The sequence below is a fragment of the Gracilinanus agilis genome, chromosome 2, assembly GCF_016433145.1.
Source record: "Gracilinanus agilis isolate LMUSP501 chromosome 2, AgileGrace, whole genome shotgun sequence".
NCBI lineage: Eukaryota > Metazoa > Chordata > Mammalia > Didelphimorphia > Didelphidae > Gracilinanus > Gracilinanus agilis.
In genome coordinates, this window is record NC_058131.1 from 720,046,223 (window position 1) to 720,063,038 (window position 16,816).

The window sequence follows — 16,816 nt, forward strand, 5'->3', positions numbered from 1 at the left end:
ACCACACCATCTTTCTCCAAAAGGGCCCTCCTCCTCCTGCCCTGTAGCTGCTGCAATCACTGGTCCATTCCCCCACCCCACCCCCTCCAAGCCCCATGAGGATCCCACCACCAACTGGCAGGCATGGCTCTCTGCACCTGGGGGATGAAGGGACAGTCAGTTGCTAAGCAGCCCAGAACGGGTGACTTGGTTGGAATAAAATCAAAACTGCGGGATGTTTCTTGGATTTGCCAGTATTCTGTTAGTCTTTCCTTGTGTCCTCGTGCATGACGGAGTCAATAGCACACCATCCTCTTCCCTGGGCCTCAGTTTCTTCTCAGGAACATAAGGGACTTGACCTCGAAGGCCCCCTCCAGCCCCAACTCTATGCCCAAGAGGATAGAAACTCGAAGGCCTCTCCTAGCTCCAACTCCCTGGTCTGATGGAATGGCAGGAAGGTGCTTGGGAAATGATCCTGCCTAATTACTAGAGCTGGAGGTAAATCTGCCCAAAAGCCAGTGCGGCCAGGACATTTTTGTCATTGGAAATGTGGGGAGGAAATGGAGGTTTGAGGACAAGTGCTGGTGTGGCTGATGGCTACCCATTCGTCATGGCTGTGGGCTTTGGCCATCAGTGCCATTTTGCCAATAAGGGGACGGGTCCAGAGCCAGAACTTCTGGACAAAACAGAGAAACCGTGTGACCAGGAGGCAGGAAGAGCAAAGCTCAGAGAGTAGCCTGGTGTGGCCGTATGGGCAGCTTGATTGGCCCAGAGGGTAGAAACCACAGGCCTAGGAGTTGGCAATGGCCTTTTCCCTCAGAAGCTGAGCGCTTTGCTGTCACTTCTTCAATGCAACTATAAAAAAAATTTGTGTCGCAATTGTGTGTGTACATACACATGCATGCACGCACACATAAGCCACCTCTCCCTAGTGAGATCGGGAATATCTTCTTATTTAACCTGTGGGCTGTCTCTGGTGCCAAACTCAGCGATTGATGTCTTTCCTTTGGGGGATGGAGGACAAGGGCAATTTTAAAGCGCCTACTCTGTTCCATGCTAAAGCTGGGAATGCAACAAAAGGCCCTCCAGGAGCTCACAGAGCAGAGTATTCCTCCAGTGGAAAGTCCCTCTGCTAAAGCCAAAATAAACCAGCAATTCACATGTGACAAAGTCTTGGAAAGTGGCCCCAGGGGCATTGAGAGATCAAGTGACTTACCCAGGGTCACACATTTGGGGGAGGCATGTCTAGAAGCCAGGTCTTCCCAACTCCAAGGCCATCTCAGAAGCTATCAGCAATAGCCAAGCAAGCACCTCCTGTCTTTTTAGGAAGTCCCACACAGAGGGACAGTGGAGGGAACTTGCTGTCCCTTTCAGGCCCAGGTGCTTCCTTGACGCCTCTGTTTATGAGTAGAAGAGCCCACAGATCCCAAGGGGAAAACAGAGAGGCCTGAAGATGAGGTCGGCCAAATTGGACATTTATATCCCAGGAGGGGAGGCTGGAGGGGACCCCCACCACTACTCTATGCTGGTCTATATCTGAATAAGCATCCTCTTTTAGCACTGCCAGGGAATGGCCTTCTGACTCAAGGATGGAAGACCTCCACCACCTCCCAGAGCAGCTCACTGGTCTTTGGGACAGCTTAGATTCTGATGTGGTTTTCCCTGACATCCAACAGACAGCTTCCACTTCCACTCCTAGACTGCCTCCTGGGGCCAAGCAGAAAAAGGCCGACCCTGCTCCCCACCCCATATGGAATTCCTTCAAACACTTTGAAGACTGCTACTATTTATTATACACCCCACACTTTCTCTGACTTAATATCCCCTTCTCCAGGGCCCATTCCACTGATTGGTGACTGAATATGAGCAGACTGACCCATTTAGGTTACTTTATGGACTGACTGGCCCTAGACACCAGACCCACATCTTCCCTCCATCCTCCCCAACAATCTAGCTCTCCACTCTGGCTGTCTCACCATTTTGTCCCTGTAGTATATACGTAGACTCGGGCAGCTAGGTGGCACAGTGGATAGGGCGCCTCACCTGGAGCCAGGAAGACTCATCTTCTTGAGTTTAAATCTGGCCTTGGACACTTAACAGCTATGTGGCCCTGGGCAAGTCATTTCACCCTATTTGTCTCAGTTTCCTCATCTGTAAAATGAGCTGGAGAAGGAACCAGCCAAGGAAACCCCAAGTGAGGCCATGAAGATTCAGACACAACTGAAAAATGACTTAGCAACAACAAAGTACAAGTGTACTGACTCCGCTGTTACTATAGAGAAAATACTTTATTACAGAAACGTCAATGGATCATCCCCTTTTTTGTCCTTTTGTCTTTCTTCCAGTTTCATCCTACAAGGAGATGATCTGGCTCAAATAATTGGGCTCTGTGCCAATCTTTCTGCAAAGTCGCTTTTGACTCCATCATTCTTCATCATTTTAAGTCAGGATTATTCATGATTCTACATTTTTGTTCCTCCATAAGATTTTGCCAATCAATTTAGATTCTAAATTGGTGTCCTTGTTGGCCGCTATATCTTTCCACTTGGCAAGGGGACAGGCTGGTTGGTTTCTAGGTTCTGTTGGCCTGCTTGTGATGGAAAGTGCAGTAGCTGAACTCTGTAAATGGTGATAGTCTCAATTGTTATCTGTTACTTTGTCCATTTCCCATGTTCAGGATCTCATTTAAATGGGTCTGGATTGAACTATTTTATAGGCTTCTGTTTAGAGCTAGAAGAGAACTCCGAGGCTACCTGGTCCAGTTTCCTTAGTTTACAAATGAGGTTATAGACTGACTTCCTCAAGGTAGTAAATTGCTGAGGCTTGGATCAGAACTTAGACTTCTGACTCAAAGCCACTGTTCCTCTGGACTCTGCTACTTTAAGATTAAGCCCCATTTCCTTATCTTTGTTCTTTTTCTACTGAAGTGTTCATTTGATTCTTTTATCTTTAATTCATTAAGGGTCTGACTGCATACAGACTACTCTTCCTATTTCTTTTTTTTTTTTTTAAACCCTTAACTTCTGTGTATTGGCTCCTAGGTGGAAGAGTGGTAAGGGTGGGCCATGGGGGTCAAGTGACTTGCCCAGGGTCACACAGCTGGGAAGTGTCTGAGGCCGGATTTGAACCCAGGATCTCCCATCTCTAGGCCTGACTCTCCATCCACTGAGCTACCCAGCTGCCCCTCTTCCTATTTCTTAAGATGTTATCAGTTTGGAGGCAGCAATAGAATGCTAGACCTGGAGTCAGGGTTCAAATCTGTCTTCAGACATGTCCTAGTTGTGTGACCCTGGGCAAGTCATTTGACCCTAGTGGCCTAGCTCCTACCACTCTTTTCCTTGGAGTGATATTTGCTATGGATTCTAAGACAGGAAGATAAGGTTTAAAAAAAAAAAAAAAAGATAGTTTCACTTTATCTGGCAGAAAGAAGGCATTGCCTCATCCGTCTGTGACATTTATTTATGGCCTGGGTTCATTCTGGATTGCCTTATCAAATGCTTTGGAGGATTCTTCTACCTTTCACCCTCCATCCTAGACTTTGGTGCCTAAACTACAATAATCTTCATTTAGGGCAGTGATGGGCAAACTACAGCCTGCGGGCCAGATGCGGCCCCCTGAAAAGTTCTATCCAGCGGCACCATATTATTCCTAATCCGATGAATACAACAAGTAGGATACAATACAATGAAACTTTAAAAGAGTTGCCTTAGAAACAGACTGACAGAGGAGCATTTCCTTTCCTTTGGCCCCTCTTTAAAAAGTTTGCCCATCGCTGATGTAGAACATTCCATCTCCTGCCCCACTCCTTCCTTGAGGTCTGCAAGGCCCATCTCCCCTTTGTCTCTAGCTTTCTTCAAAGCTCAAATGCCACCGCCTCTTTGCCGTCTTCCCTGATTTCCCTCTGCTACTAGTGCCAACTTCCAATTACTTGGGATTTGCTTTGTGTCTTGTTCACACTTACCGATGGGCACACCTTTTCCCTCCTCCAGAGAACCTTCCGCCCATTTCCTTCTTGTCTTTTCATCTCTGGCGCCCAGAATCTTTCCTCTGGGGTTGCTGGTTGCCTGAATTAGCTTCATGGTGGTCTTTTCAAAGGCTTAGTTAAACACGGAATAGGCCAGCGTCCCTGGTGAGGATTTCCATTCCCATCCATTCCCTCCATCCCTCTAAACCTCTCTAACGGGCCTGGGGGTTGGCAGGGGTCTCCCGCACTTCCCCCCTCGCCTCTGGGAGGTGGCCTGGGGGCAGGAACACCTGAGCTCAAATGTGGCTTCACACCTTTCCCAGCTGTGTGACCCTGGCCAAGTCACTGAACCCCAATTGCCCGGCCTTTACTGCTCTCCTGCCTTGGAACTCACCCTGCTTCTAGGACAGACGGCAAAGGTTTAAATAAACGAAAGAAATGCGAAAAGGGGGATTTCCGGAGAAAAGATGCCCAAACTGAGGAAGAGCGAAGGGAGAGGAAGCGGGGAGCCAGGATCAGCGGCAACCCCGAAGGTGCGCAGCGGGTGTCTGGGGAAAGGCTGGCCAATCCCTTCTCTGGGCACTTTTATCCTTCGGTGCCCCCCTGCCAGCCAAGGAGCTGGAGCGCTTACAGCAGCCACAGACAGGTAAACCCTGTGGGCAGGCAGGGAGGCGAAGCCAGCTCGGGGGACCAGCGTTAGCGGGGTGCCTGCCTCAGGCGTGGGCACGCGGAAGCAGACGCTCCCCCAGGTCATCCTCGTCCTGCCCCCGGGCTCTGGAAGAGAATGAGGCTGCCCACCCTGTGCCATCCCGCCTCGTTTGAGTCCATCTCTGGTGAGCGCGCTGGGAAGGAGAGGAAGGCGAGGCTCTTCTCCGAAGAAGCGTGTCCCGACCGGCCAGTCCATGAAGGAGCCTTTGGGGAGCCAAGTAGGGCCGGAGCGAGGGACCGGCCCAGGGACGTCGTCAGTGAAAGAACAGGAAAGTCCCTCCGCCGGTGCAGGCTGCCAGTCCCGAGGCCGGAGAGGCTGGAGGAGCTGCTCCCAGCCAGCCTCCGGGGGCTTCTTCATCTGAAGCAGCCGCCGCCGCCGCCGCTTCCTCCTACTCAGAGGCCGCTCTCAGGTCCGGCCGCAGAGCCCCTGGAAGGTGCCTCCATTTACCTGTGGGAGGCCTGGAGATGCTGAGGGGGAGGCCCCGCCCCCGGGAGGAGGAAGAGGAGGAGAAGGGCGGGCGGGGGCGGGGCCGAGCTCAGGCGGCTGCGGGGCGGGGCTGGACCCGGGGCTCGGGAGTCCCGAGAGTCTGGCAGCGGAGGAAGAGGTTTGGTCGGGACGGGCCTCTGGCGCAGGTAGCTGCCTGTGCGGGGGTCCGGGAGGAGGCGGAGCCGGAGCTGGAGCCGGAGGCGGGGTCGGGGGCTGGCCCGGACACGGGATCGGATCACCATCCCGAGAGCCCGGGAGGAAGGAGCAGGCGCCCCGGGATCCTGTGGCCGCTGGCGGGCTGGGGAGCGGCTAGGCGCCCCGGCTCTTCCTCTGCTCTCCGCGGGCCCGACGAGGGACTCTGCGCATCCCGGGCTGCTGGTGAGCTGACGTGTGCGTGTGTGTCTGTGTTTATGAGTGTGCGTGTGCGTGCGTGGGTCCGGGGGCGCCTGGCCGCCGCACTTCTGCACGTGTGTCCCAGTATTTGGCAGGGGGGGAGGACCCGGGGCCGGGCCCTCTGCTGGCGTGGGCTGGGGGGAGGGGGGAGAGGAGGAGAGGAGCGGCGCGGAAGTGTGCGCAGTGCCGGCGGCTCCCCCCTCCCTCGAGGGTGCCTACGGAGTGCCCAGGTGTCCGGGCAGGGAAGCGAGGCAGCCCGGGGAGGGGAAGGGGACCTGCTCAAGGTCACCCACGCCCCGAGGGAGGAACTCGTGAGCCGGGCCCCGAGCTCAACTCCCAAGCCGGCGCCGAGCCCTTCTGCGGCCACTCTGGGGAGGGAAGGAAGCGCGCTGAGGCCCCTGGGGGAGCGCGGGCGGGCGAAACTGACTCGGCCGCTCCCGGGGAGGGTGCCACCCGCCCGGCCGGGTCTGCTACCCAGCCTGCCACGCTCCGGTCCAGCCCCGGTGTGTGTGCGTGCGTGTGTGCGTGTAAGAGTAAGTGTGGGTACGAGTGGGAGAGTAAGGGGGGGGAGGGGAGAAGACGTCCCTGGGCTCCGGGTCGGAGCAGTGCTGGAGCCGTCCTCCCGGCTCCTCCTGCTCCCCATCAATAATTTAAACCCTAATTGAGCGCCGGCAGGGCTGTCTCCGCGGAGACGCCGGAGGAGCCGTTCACTGGGGACTTCTCTGGAGGTCCGAAATTACCCCTTTGTGTTGTTGCCTTCGCTTCAGTTCTCCCCCCGGGGATGAAAAAGCCTCTTCTTGTTATTAATATTTTATTAGCGCCGAAGAGCAGGGTGAGGCCGCCTGAGCTCGCAGCAGCAGCAGCAGCATCCCAGCTCTGGCCGAACCCCCACTCCCTCCCGCATTATTCCCCGGGGCTTGGGACTTGCCCAAGGTCATGCAGTCCAAAGAGCCGAGCTGGGGGCCGCGTGGAGAATGATCTTGTACCACCGTCAACAGAACTGTTATTGACAAGGGAGCACAATGATGGCCAAAGCCCGGCATTGACGGCGGAGCTGAATGATGTGAGGCATGAGTTGTTTTCTGGATGGAGCGCCCGTCCCTGAATGCTTCTGCTCACACGGGCCGGGCCGCAGCCCTGGGTCCAGGCCCTTCCCATTATGGGAGGACGGTAAACACACCCGCCGGCCAGGACTTTTGCTGAGTTTTTCTCCCCAAAGTTTTGTAGGAAACTTTGGCGTTTTTTACTCCTCTTTTCCTTCTTGTCTCTGCTTTAATTTGCATTTCTTGTGCCCAAGCTTGCAGCCAGCTCTCCCTCTCCTCTCCTCTGCTCTCTCTCCTTCCCTCCTCCCTTCTCCTCCCTCCATCCTTTCTTATCTTTCTTGGGCCTTGGAGCCACTTTCCAATTAATGCTCCGAGCTCCAGCAGCTAAATTTAGCTCCGGCAGCGGCCCCTGGGACCAGGGCATCATGGAACTTTGGAGCTGGTTGGGCCTTCCTGGTCGGAGCCCTCCCTTGTTTTGCAGGGGTTGACCCAGAGTTGGGAGGGAGTGGAAAGAGGGGTGGGCTTGGAGGCAGAAGGAGATAGATGGCCAAATCTCTGCTCTAGCACAAACCATGTGACTTTGGGCACCTCATGGAGCCTCCAGAGCCTCAGTTTCTTCATCAGAAGAATGGGTTATAATCCTTTTGCTACCTACTTCAGGAATCCTAGATTTGCCCATGGAAGAGCTGGACTGAGAACCCAGGCATCCTAACTCCCAGTCCAGGCTGTTTCCTCTGGATGAGGATGCCTCTTCTTCAGGGAAATCTTGGCTGAAGGCTTCTGTGCCTTTCAATGTGTCCCGTGGCCACAGTGGGCCTCTCCTTCCTCTTCAGTGATTCACAAGCCAGGGCATTAAAGCATTTACTCAGCCAGATTTTCTTCCACATCCATCACAGATTAACTGAGAAGCACAGCCCCATCCCCTTGCTCCATGGATGATTGAACAGAGAAGGCTGACTTATCCAAGGTCACAAAGCCACAATCATAGAATCTACTCTTGGGATCTGGGAGATGCTCTGGAGGTTTTCTAGTCCAATCCATGGCCAGAGGCAAAACATCCCACAGGGACTAAGTAGCAAAGTTGGAATTCAGATCAATAGCCCGGGTGCCCTTTCATTCTCCTAAGTGTCAGGAGGCCAGGACTTAGCCTAGACTCCAGGCCTTCTCCATCCTTCCCAGAGGGCTTCTCAGTGGGCATCACCATCGCACTGGGCACATCATGGGTGCTTAAGAAATGTCTATTGACTGACTGCAAATCCCAGAGGTTAGGAATGAGATTCTGGCACATCTGCAGCCAGGAAGAGAAGATGAGGGGGCTGGGCTGGCTTTCCCCTTCCCAGGGAGACTGAGAGCCAGAAAGGCCTCGAGGTCCATCCTGTCCAAACCCCTCGTTTTACAGATGAAGAAACGGAGGCTCAGGGAATTTAGGTGACTTGCCCAAGGTCACAAAGTGAATATTCAAAGTGGGATTCGAACCTGGGTCAGAGTGCCAGAGCCAGCACTCTCAACACACATGGCCTTCCTGTTCAGAAGTGGTTCTCCTTGTGGAGGCCAGGGTGACCCATTCTTGCCCACCCCTACCAACACCCCCCACCTGCCTCCAGCCATTTGTCAAGGAGGCTGTCGGCCAAGATTCCTAGCCGGAGTTCACTGTTAAAATTCTCTGCGTAATTATTCCTAAAGTTAAAAATAACCAAATCCACATGATTTTGGCCCATCCGTGCAGGTTGCTTAGCGACGTGGGTTCAGGGTGAGTTTTGTGGCTCCTTGGTAACCTGCGTGCTGGAGACGAGTATCGCCATGTGGCCTCGCCAGCTCCTTGTGAGCTCTTGTCAGAAGCCTGGCCATAAGCGCAAAGAGGGTGGGCTTGAGGCAGAAGGAGACGGACGTCCAAACTCCTGCTCCAGCGCTTACGAATGACGTGGCCTCTCGCACCTCACAAAGCCACAGTTTCTCCATCAGGAGAATGGGAATAGGACCCTTTTGTTACTGACTTCAAGAATCCTAGATTTGCCTGTGGAAGGACCTCAGGATCCAATCCCATCACTTTAAACATAAGGAAACCAAGGCTCAGACAGGGCCAGTGGCTCGTCCGTGGTTGCTATTCTAGCGAGGGGCAGAGCGGAGATTTGAACTTTTCATTGTACCAAGTTGCCTCTTCAAGGTTCTTTCAGGAAAAGAATTTGTCAGATGAAGAAGAATCTGAAAACATGAACGACTGCCTTCGAGGAGCAGGACGTTGCTCTGCTTGGAGATGAGCCGGGCCACCCTCAGCCTGAAAAGGATGCACTTCTTCCTTTTCTCCCCTGTCCTTCCTGGCTTCTCTCCACGGGGCTTTAATTCTTCCCAGGCTCTTTGCGTGGATTTCTGAAGGGTGGGGGAGGTGTTACAGTCCCATTTCACAGATGAAGAAACCAGGACAAGTGGTCTGCTTACAGTAAAAGGATTATATCCCCATTTTCCTGATGAAGAAACTGAGGCTTTAGAGCAGGGGTCGGCAATGGATGGCTCTTTCTGCAGAAGACATAAAGCCCATTTTTTTCAGGCGCTGTTACAGGAGCTGCACTGTGAGCACTGTACGGCTCTCACGAAATGACATTTTAAAAAACATGGCGTTTATGGCTCTCGTGGCCAAAAAGGTTGCCGACCCTTGCTTCAGAGGCTCCAGGAGGTGCCCAAAGTCACATAGCGGGTGAGCATTGGAGCAGGGATTTGGTATGTCTCTTCTGACTCCATGCCCATCCTTCTTTCCACACCTACTCCAAGCCAGGATTCGAACCAGCATCCCCTGATTCCCAAGCTTGGGTGTCAGACTCAAAGGTCCTGAGTTCAGATCCTCTGGCTGCACCGGTGGGTGAACCATTGACCTTGACTGGGCCTCAGTTTTCTTACCTTTAAAATCTGCTGCTTCTTTCTGAGAGCAGAGATCAGCCTGGAGGTTTGATGCAAATAGGAATTAAAGTGCTAAAGGTAGAAGGGAAAAGGAAGAATATTTGGGGGAGGAGCAAAGCTTCAACATAGGATTCAGCAGGCTCGAGGGTGGGATGGATCAGAGTTGAAGATGTGGGCTTAGGACAGATGGAAGAGGAAATTAGAAAAGGGTCTGATGGGGCCAGACTCTAGAGAGCCTTAAAGGTCAGGAAAGGGAATGTAATTTGACAAGTAATAGAGAGCCCCGATGGTGAGGAAAATAAGACTTGGGGAAAGAAATGACTTGTCCAGGGTCACCTCTCTCCTCTTTGGTATCAACTCGTCGTCCAATTTTTCCCCATTTTAACACTTTTGCTGATTTCTAGTTTTTCTGTTCTCCTTATCTCTGAATACGTCCCTCCTCCAGGGAGGAGGCTCCCTTGTAGCAAAGAAGTCAAAAGGGACAAAGAAGCAGCCATTCCAGCTAAATAAGCCAACAGACCAAGCACACGTCTGCGACATCCCCCAGTTCTACCAAGAAGAAAGAAACGCACTTTCTCGGATCCTCTTCAGAGCTAAGATTGTAGCAAAGCTTTGGCCAGTCCGTTCCCTCAAGCCCTTCTCGTGGGCACGAGAGGAAGGCCTGAAGGGAAATGGCTGAACGTGTAGGTGCTGATGAAGCCGCCCCAATAGCTGTAACAAGGGGGGCTTCATTCCTGGATTGCTGTCAGCCTGCAAAGATCTCCGCCCGTTTTGGTCATTGTGAGCAGCGATTTGAAGAAAGGCATGAAGATGGCGGCCCTGTCGAGGTTCCCGATGTTGAATGGGCACTTAGGGGACGGGCAACCTACTGGGCCATGGAGTCACCCACCCAAGAGCCTTCAGCAAGTCAGAGCCTCGTCCAGGGAGAGTTCACGGAGAGCGAGAGCAAGTCTTCTCCTTGGGTCCCCAAACCTCCCTTCTCAGATCCCAGGATGGAGAAAATGGGCCGTCAGGCGGAGCACTGAGGAACGAGCCAGACGTGGAGAGAAGTCGTGTTCTGATGGGCCACTGGGGCAAGGAGGCAACCAAGGAGGTGGCTGGAGGTTCTCTCCCCAACTCTGCTTGGTTCAGCAATGGCGGGAGGCCTCCAGGATGAGCTGGGAGACAGCCTGACTGTGTCTCCTTTCCAAGGCCCGGCCCAGCAGAATAGGGACAGGCATCGCCTCCAGTGGGCCGCCAGGGGTCATTCCTTCTGACACGCCCCTGTTCGTATTTCTGACCCAGGAAGGAGTTGGTCCCAGGGTCCTCTGGCCTCATCAGAACACGTCTGCTGGATTTCCTCCTGGATGCTGCTGTTTGGGAAAGGCGCTGCGAAGCTGGGGTGTGCAGAGGAGCTCGGTCAGGATGAGGAGGGGCTCCGAGGGCGCGCCATTAGGCAATGGAGGCTATGAGGAACTCCTCCCATTGGATTCCCACATGTCGGTCATCCATGCAATCTCCCTTCTCATCGAACTAGCTAGCTTCCTGCTCTCTGGGTTGGAAGCGGATCTAAAAGCCTCCCTTATTAAGAAGTGCTATTTCAGGGGCAGCTGGGTGGCTCAGTGGATGGAGAGCCAGGCCTAGAGATGGGAAGGTCCTGGGTTCAGATCCGGCCTCAGACACTTCCCAGCTGGGTGACCCTGGGCAAGTCACTTGACCCCCATGGCCCACCCTGACCACTCTTCCACCCAGGAGCCAATTCACAGAAGTTAAGGGTTTAAAAAAAAAAAAAAAAGTACTATTTCTTTGCTTTTCCAAGATCCCTGGACAAACCCACAGGAAGGGCCCAAAGGCCTTCCTTCGAGAAACCCCCCTGAAGCTGGCCGAGCCGAGGCCACTCAGGAAGTGTTCTCTGATCCATCCGAGGGAAAGTGTCTTCTCTGCCCCAGGACTGATGCCCCGAGAGGAGGAGCCCAGGAGGGGACGGACTCGAGTACTCAGCGACTCTGGAACGTCCCCCAAACTGTAGTTTGATGCATCGAGATTGTTTCCCTTCAGGATTCCTATAAATGCACTGGAGAGAGTGTCACGTCTCCGGGCTTGGGCTCTTCACTGCTCTCTCCCCATGCTAGAAATGCTTGGATGTTTGATGAATCACTTAAAGGCGTTCCTGGCAGAGCCGAGCCTAAAAGGCAGAAGGCGGCATTGAAGTCCTATGAGCAGTAATAGTTATCTTTTTTTCTTTTTTTTTTTTTTTTAACCCCTCACTTTCCATCTTGGAGTCAATACTGTGCATTGGCTCCAAGGCAGAAGAGTGGTGAGGGCTAGGCAATGGGGGTCAAGTGACTTACCCAGGGTCACACAGCTGGGAAGTGTCTGAGGCTAGATTTGAACCCAGGACCTCCCATCTCTAGGCCTGACTCTCCATCCACTGAACTATCCAGCTGTCCCCTGCCACCCCTGTGCCCCAAGCCAGGGACGCAGGCCCTGCTGTTTCCAGCAGCGCCCAGGCAGCCACCCTGTGGTAGGTGGAGTCTTTCTGCACCCTGTTGGGCTTCACCACTTTGTTTGCTTTGTTGACTTCTCAGGCTCTGGGTTTCGGAGCCTCCGGAGGATGGAAGCTTCTGGATGCTTAGTTTGGGGGCTTTGTATGCCTGGCTCCCGGCCCGATTCTCCTTGTGAATGAAGGCATTTGGAGTAAAGGAATGGAATAGCGAGGATCCCTTTTCAGGGCCAGGCCGGACTAGCAGGCCCTTCCAGCCCCGAGAGCTGGGCCGTCCTTGGGCAGGGTGCCAGGGCGGCCAAAGCTGGAGCTCTTCTGGAACTGCCCCTGGACGGGAGACGAGCCCAGAGACTCCTGGGCTAGCCTGTACCCCTCTGTTTCCCTGACTGGGTGTGTGGCAGGAGGCTTCTGGCTGCTGTGGCCAGGATGTATTGGAAGGAGGAGAGGTTGGCAATGAGGGGGCCCCGAGGAGCCTCCCCAAACCTAAAGGAGAGAACATGGGCAGGGAAAGCGAAACCTTGCCAGAAAGGGATGGAAGGAAGTAGTAAGTAGCAGAGGCTGGATTTGAACCCAAGTCCTCTGCCTCCAGAACCAACTCCCTTTTGTCTGAACTCTGTGATCCCCCAGAGATGCTAAGAGAATGTGAGCCTGCCCAGTGGGCCTCTTTATCTCAGTATTTCAGCAGCGATCCCTGGAACCCGCAGTGCTCCTCGTTCAGCCTCAGGCTTCTCTTGCTCCTTGTAAATCTTTAATGGGGCTCAATTTGCAATTTCCCTGGCAAGCCACATGGAAGAGAAGGTTCCATCCGCTGATGATCAGACTTCTCCTACCTGAGGAGCTCCTTCCCAAAGAGGATCTCAATGCACTTAATCCTCTAGATTGACCAACCCATTCTACATGCTGGGAAACTGAGAATTCCAGAATTTGTGGCTTGTGACATTGATCGAGAGCTGAAAGAGACCTCAGAGGACAAAATTTTTCATTTTGCCAATGAGGAAACTGAGGCCTGGTGAAGTTACAGGGCTTGTCTAGGGTCGCCCAGTATCGGATAGACTGTAGCCCGCTGATGAGGCTACCCGGTGTGACCAGTATCTGACCGAAGACTCCTCCACCCCATGTGCGATGAGGTCATCCAGTCTATGTCTAAAGGCTTTCAGAGAGCAGAAGGTTGTGGCCATCCCAGGCAGCCCGTTGCACTTTGGGTAGCCTCCAAGCCCAAATCGATCTCTCTGTGTCTTCCACCATTGTTCCTGGTCCTTCCCTCTGGGCCAAGAAGAGCCAGGCTGGCCCCTCGTCTCCATGGTTGCTCGGGAAAGGCTCGGACACAGAGCGCCCGGCCCTTCGTCGGATCCTTGCGTGGTCTCTTTCCGGTGAAGGCAGAGAAATCCTGGCTTATGTGTAAGGGCCCCAAAAGGGCCTCCCCTCCCTCGCACACACTGCCCGCAGGGAGTCAGCCACACACCCTTTCCATTAGCCCTGCTGGTTAATGGACTGGGCACCGGGCCCTCCTCCGCATTCTCTGATTGGACTGTCTCCGCTAACTCTGAAACGGGAGACCTGCCATCAGTCATTTGTCATTAACCCTTCCTCTGACCGGGCAGGCTGTGGGCAAATTTCCTGTTTGTTCCGTCACCACGAGGGTCCAGAGAGAACCAGCACCCACTTTGGTGCTGGCTCTGGCTCTCCCCCATCTCTGTCTCTCCCTCTACCACCCCCCCCATCCACGCCTACCTCGTCTCTCTGTCTCTCTCCCTTCTCTTTCTCTCCTTCTGCCAGCTCTTCTCCTCCCCTTCTCTCTTCCCCTTTCTGTCTCTCTTCCCTCATCTGTCTTCCTCCCCCTCTCCCTCTCCGTCCATCTGTCTCTCCCCATTTCTCTCTCTCCCTCTACACCCTACCCCTTTCTGTCTGTCTCTCCTCTCTCTGTGTGTCTTTCTCCTTCTCTCTCTTCCCCTTTCTGTCTCTCTTCCTCCCCATCTCTTTATCTCTCTCTTTCTCTCCCTCTCTGTCCATCTGTCTCTCCCTCTACACTATATTAACTTAGTTGTCGCTTGGTTATATTCAGATTCCCGGGTGGCGCTTCCCTTCCCTGCACGAGGGGAGGCATCGCTTGACCACTATAGAGATCTTCCCAAGTCCCTCTTCAAACCCGAGTCCTGTCACTGTACATGCTGATGTCCTCGTGCTTCTCCCGCTCCCCCTTTTCCTGCTCCCCGTTTCCTACGGCTCTCCTTCCATTCATCCTCTTTGCGAGCGGCCGATCGGCGCACCTCCTCTGTGCCGGCATAGCAGCTAGTGTTCTATTAGAGTCCTCGGCCAGCTTTGCCCCCAGTTCTCCTCGGCTTCTAGTGGAAGGTGATTCGGCCGCCTCGGCTCTCTGACGGGCAGGAAGCCTGGACTGGAGCTTTTCTCCCCACTTCTTTCCTCTCGGTGAGCAAGCACACCCTGGGATGTGGGAGAGCCTTCCCCACCGCCATCTTCTTTTTATTTTATTTTTATTTTTTAAAACCCTTAACTTCTGTGTATTGGCTCCTAGGTGGAAGAGTGGTAAGGGTGGGCCATGGGGGTCAGGTGACTTGCCCAGGGTCACACAGCTGGGAAGTGTCTGAGGCCAAATTTGAACCCAGGACCTCCTGTCTCCAGGCCTGACTCTCACTCCACTGAGCCACCCAGCTGCCCCACCCCGGTGCCATCTTCTGTGGAGTCAGCGTGACCTGGCTCTGGGGCAGCAACCTCTCCTTGCCAAAGACCCAAACATTCGGAGCTGGATTCCTGCAGAAGGGCGGGACGTGGCCACGCTCACACGTCGCTATCATGGCGTCTTGCTTGTGGGGGCTTCTAACCCCCAGCCATGTGGCCCGGTTCTTAGTGAGTATTTGGTGCCACCTTCACCCCGCCTGTCCTGAGTCCTTGGCGGAGGATGAAGAAGGAGGGGAGACACCCGCCATGGGCTTCTTGCCCACTTTCGAGCTGTGGGTCACTTCCTCTTGGGGCTCCTGCCTGAGAAGGAGCAGCCACCTCAGAGTGTTTGCCCTTCCCCCTTGGACGTTGGCTCTGGCATGGAGGGCGCTTGCTTTGTTGAATGGGCTGGATTCCCCCCAGCCCATGCAGGAAGGGATGCTGAGAGGGCAGCCGGAAAAATGAAACAATCGCCCCTCCCTGAGAGCTAGCATTCAGTCAGAGGAGATGGCCCACCTATTTACAAGTACATGAAGAAGGGGGCAGTTGGGTGGCTCAGTGGATGGAGAGCCAGGCCTAGAGACAGGAGGTCCTAGGTTCAAATCTGGCCTCAGACACTTCCCAGCTGTGTGACCCTGGGCAAGTCACTTGACCCCCATTGCCTACCCTTACCGCTCTTCTGCCTTGGAGCCAATGCACAGTATTGACTCCAAGATGGAAGGTGAGGGGTTAAAAAAAAATAAGTACATGAAGAAGAACTACATAGAGACTAATCACAAGGGAGATGAATGGAGAGCAGGGCACGGGCAGTTGGGGAATCGGGAAGGCACGGGCAAAAAGTTGTTGCTGACTCGGGTCCCCAAGAGAGGGAAGAATTCATTGAGATGGGCCAGTAGATCAAGCGCCCCCCAGGCCCAGGGAGAAGGGGCGAAGGTCTGGGGATGAGGAACAGATGAAAGGGAAGAACATGTAGCGAGGCTGAGAAGCCGGCCTTGAGAAGCCAAACGGAGGCACTTTGGAGCCACCCTGGTGGATGAAGCAGGGACTGGCATGGGCACACGGGGCCAGCCCTGTGGAGATTGAACAGAAGAGGGCAGAGAGCCGAGGCTGGGAGACCCATCGGGCAGCGGCCACAGTGGAAGATGCTGTCAGGTGGGTGAGGATGGCGGCCAGGGCTACGGCAGGAGCCGGCTCGGTGGAAGGAAAGAGAGGTGTAGAAGGGGTGAGCCGTGCACACCGCCTGGATGTGTAGAGGAGGGAGAGGCCAATTATTGAGAGATGCCATTGGGACATCCCGTTTGCAATGCACAGGGCTGGAGCTCTGAGGAGACGCCAGGATTGGCTAGAAAGGTGGTGCCGTCTTCTTAGAGTGGAGAACTCAAGCCATGATGGCCAACAAGGTCAGTAAGGGAGAAGAGAAGGGGGACCCGGGACAGCCTCAGGGACAAGAAGACCCCAAGCTAGGAAGCGTGATGTGTATCGGTGATGTCAGATTCAAGGAGAAACAGGGGTTTCGGGATTGTATGGAAGATGCTGCAAACTGTGTGTGGACTTAGTTTTAAGATGTGATATTATCTATGTTTTGTGGTATTTCTCTTTCTTTTGTTAAATAACATGACTTGCCCAGGGTCACACAGCTAGGGAGTGTCCGAGGAGGCCAGATTTGAATCCAGGACTTCCTGCCTCTACACCCGACTCTCAATCCATTGAACCACCTCCTAACTGCCTGCCCCCTTCCAATCACATTTTAATCTGGCTTGGGCCACACTTGGGAGTGTTGTGGGCCACTTTGTCATAAATGATGTGAGTGATGAACCAACAAAGAAGACTGAATCTCCCAGGGAGGAGGAGAACCAAGAGAGAAAAGAGGCCTGAAAACAACAGGAAAGGGGAGTATCCATGAGGAAAGAGTGGGCTACAGTCCTGGATGCTGCAGGGAGGGAAATAAGAGCCAGGATGAGAAAAGACCATCCAATTTGGCAATGAAGAGCCTGCGGGTGATCTTGGAGAGGCCTCTTTCAGTTGAGTGATGAGATCAGCAGACAAACTGGAAAGAGATGAGGAATGAAAAGGAAAAAGGAAGGAAGGAAAGGAGGGAGGGAGAGAGGAAGGAAGGAAGAAAGAAAGAGAAAAGGAAGGAAAAGAAGGAAGGAAAGCAGGGAGAGAGGGAGGAAGGAAGAAAGGGAGGGAGG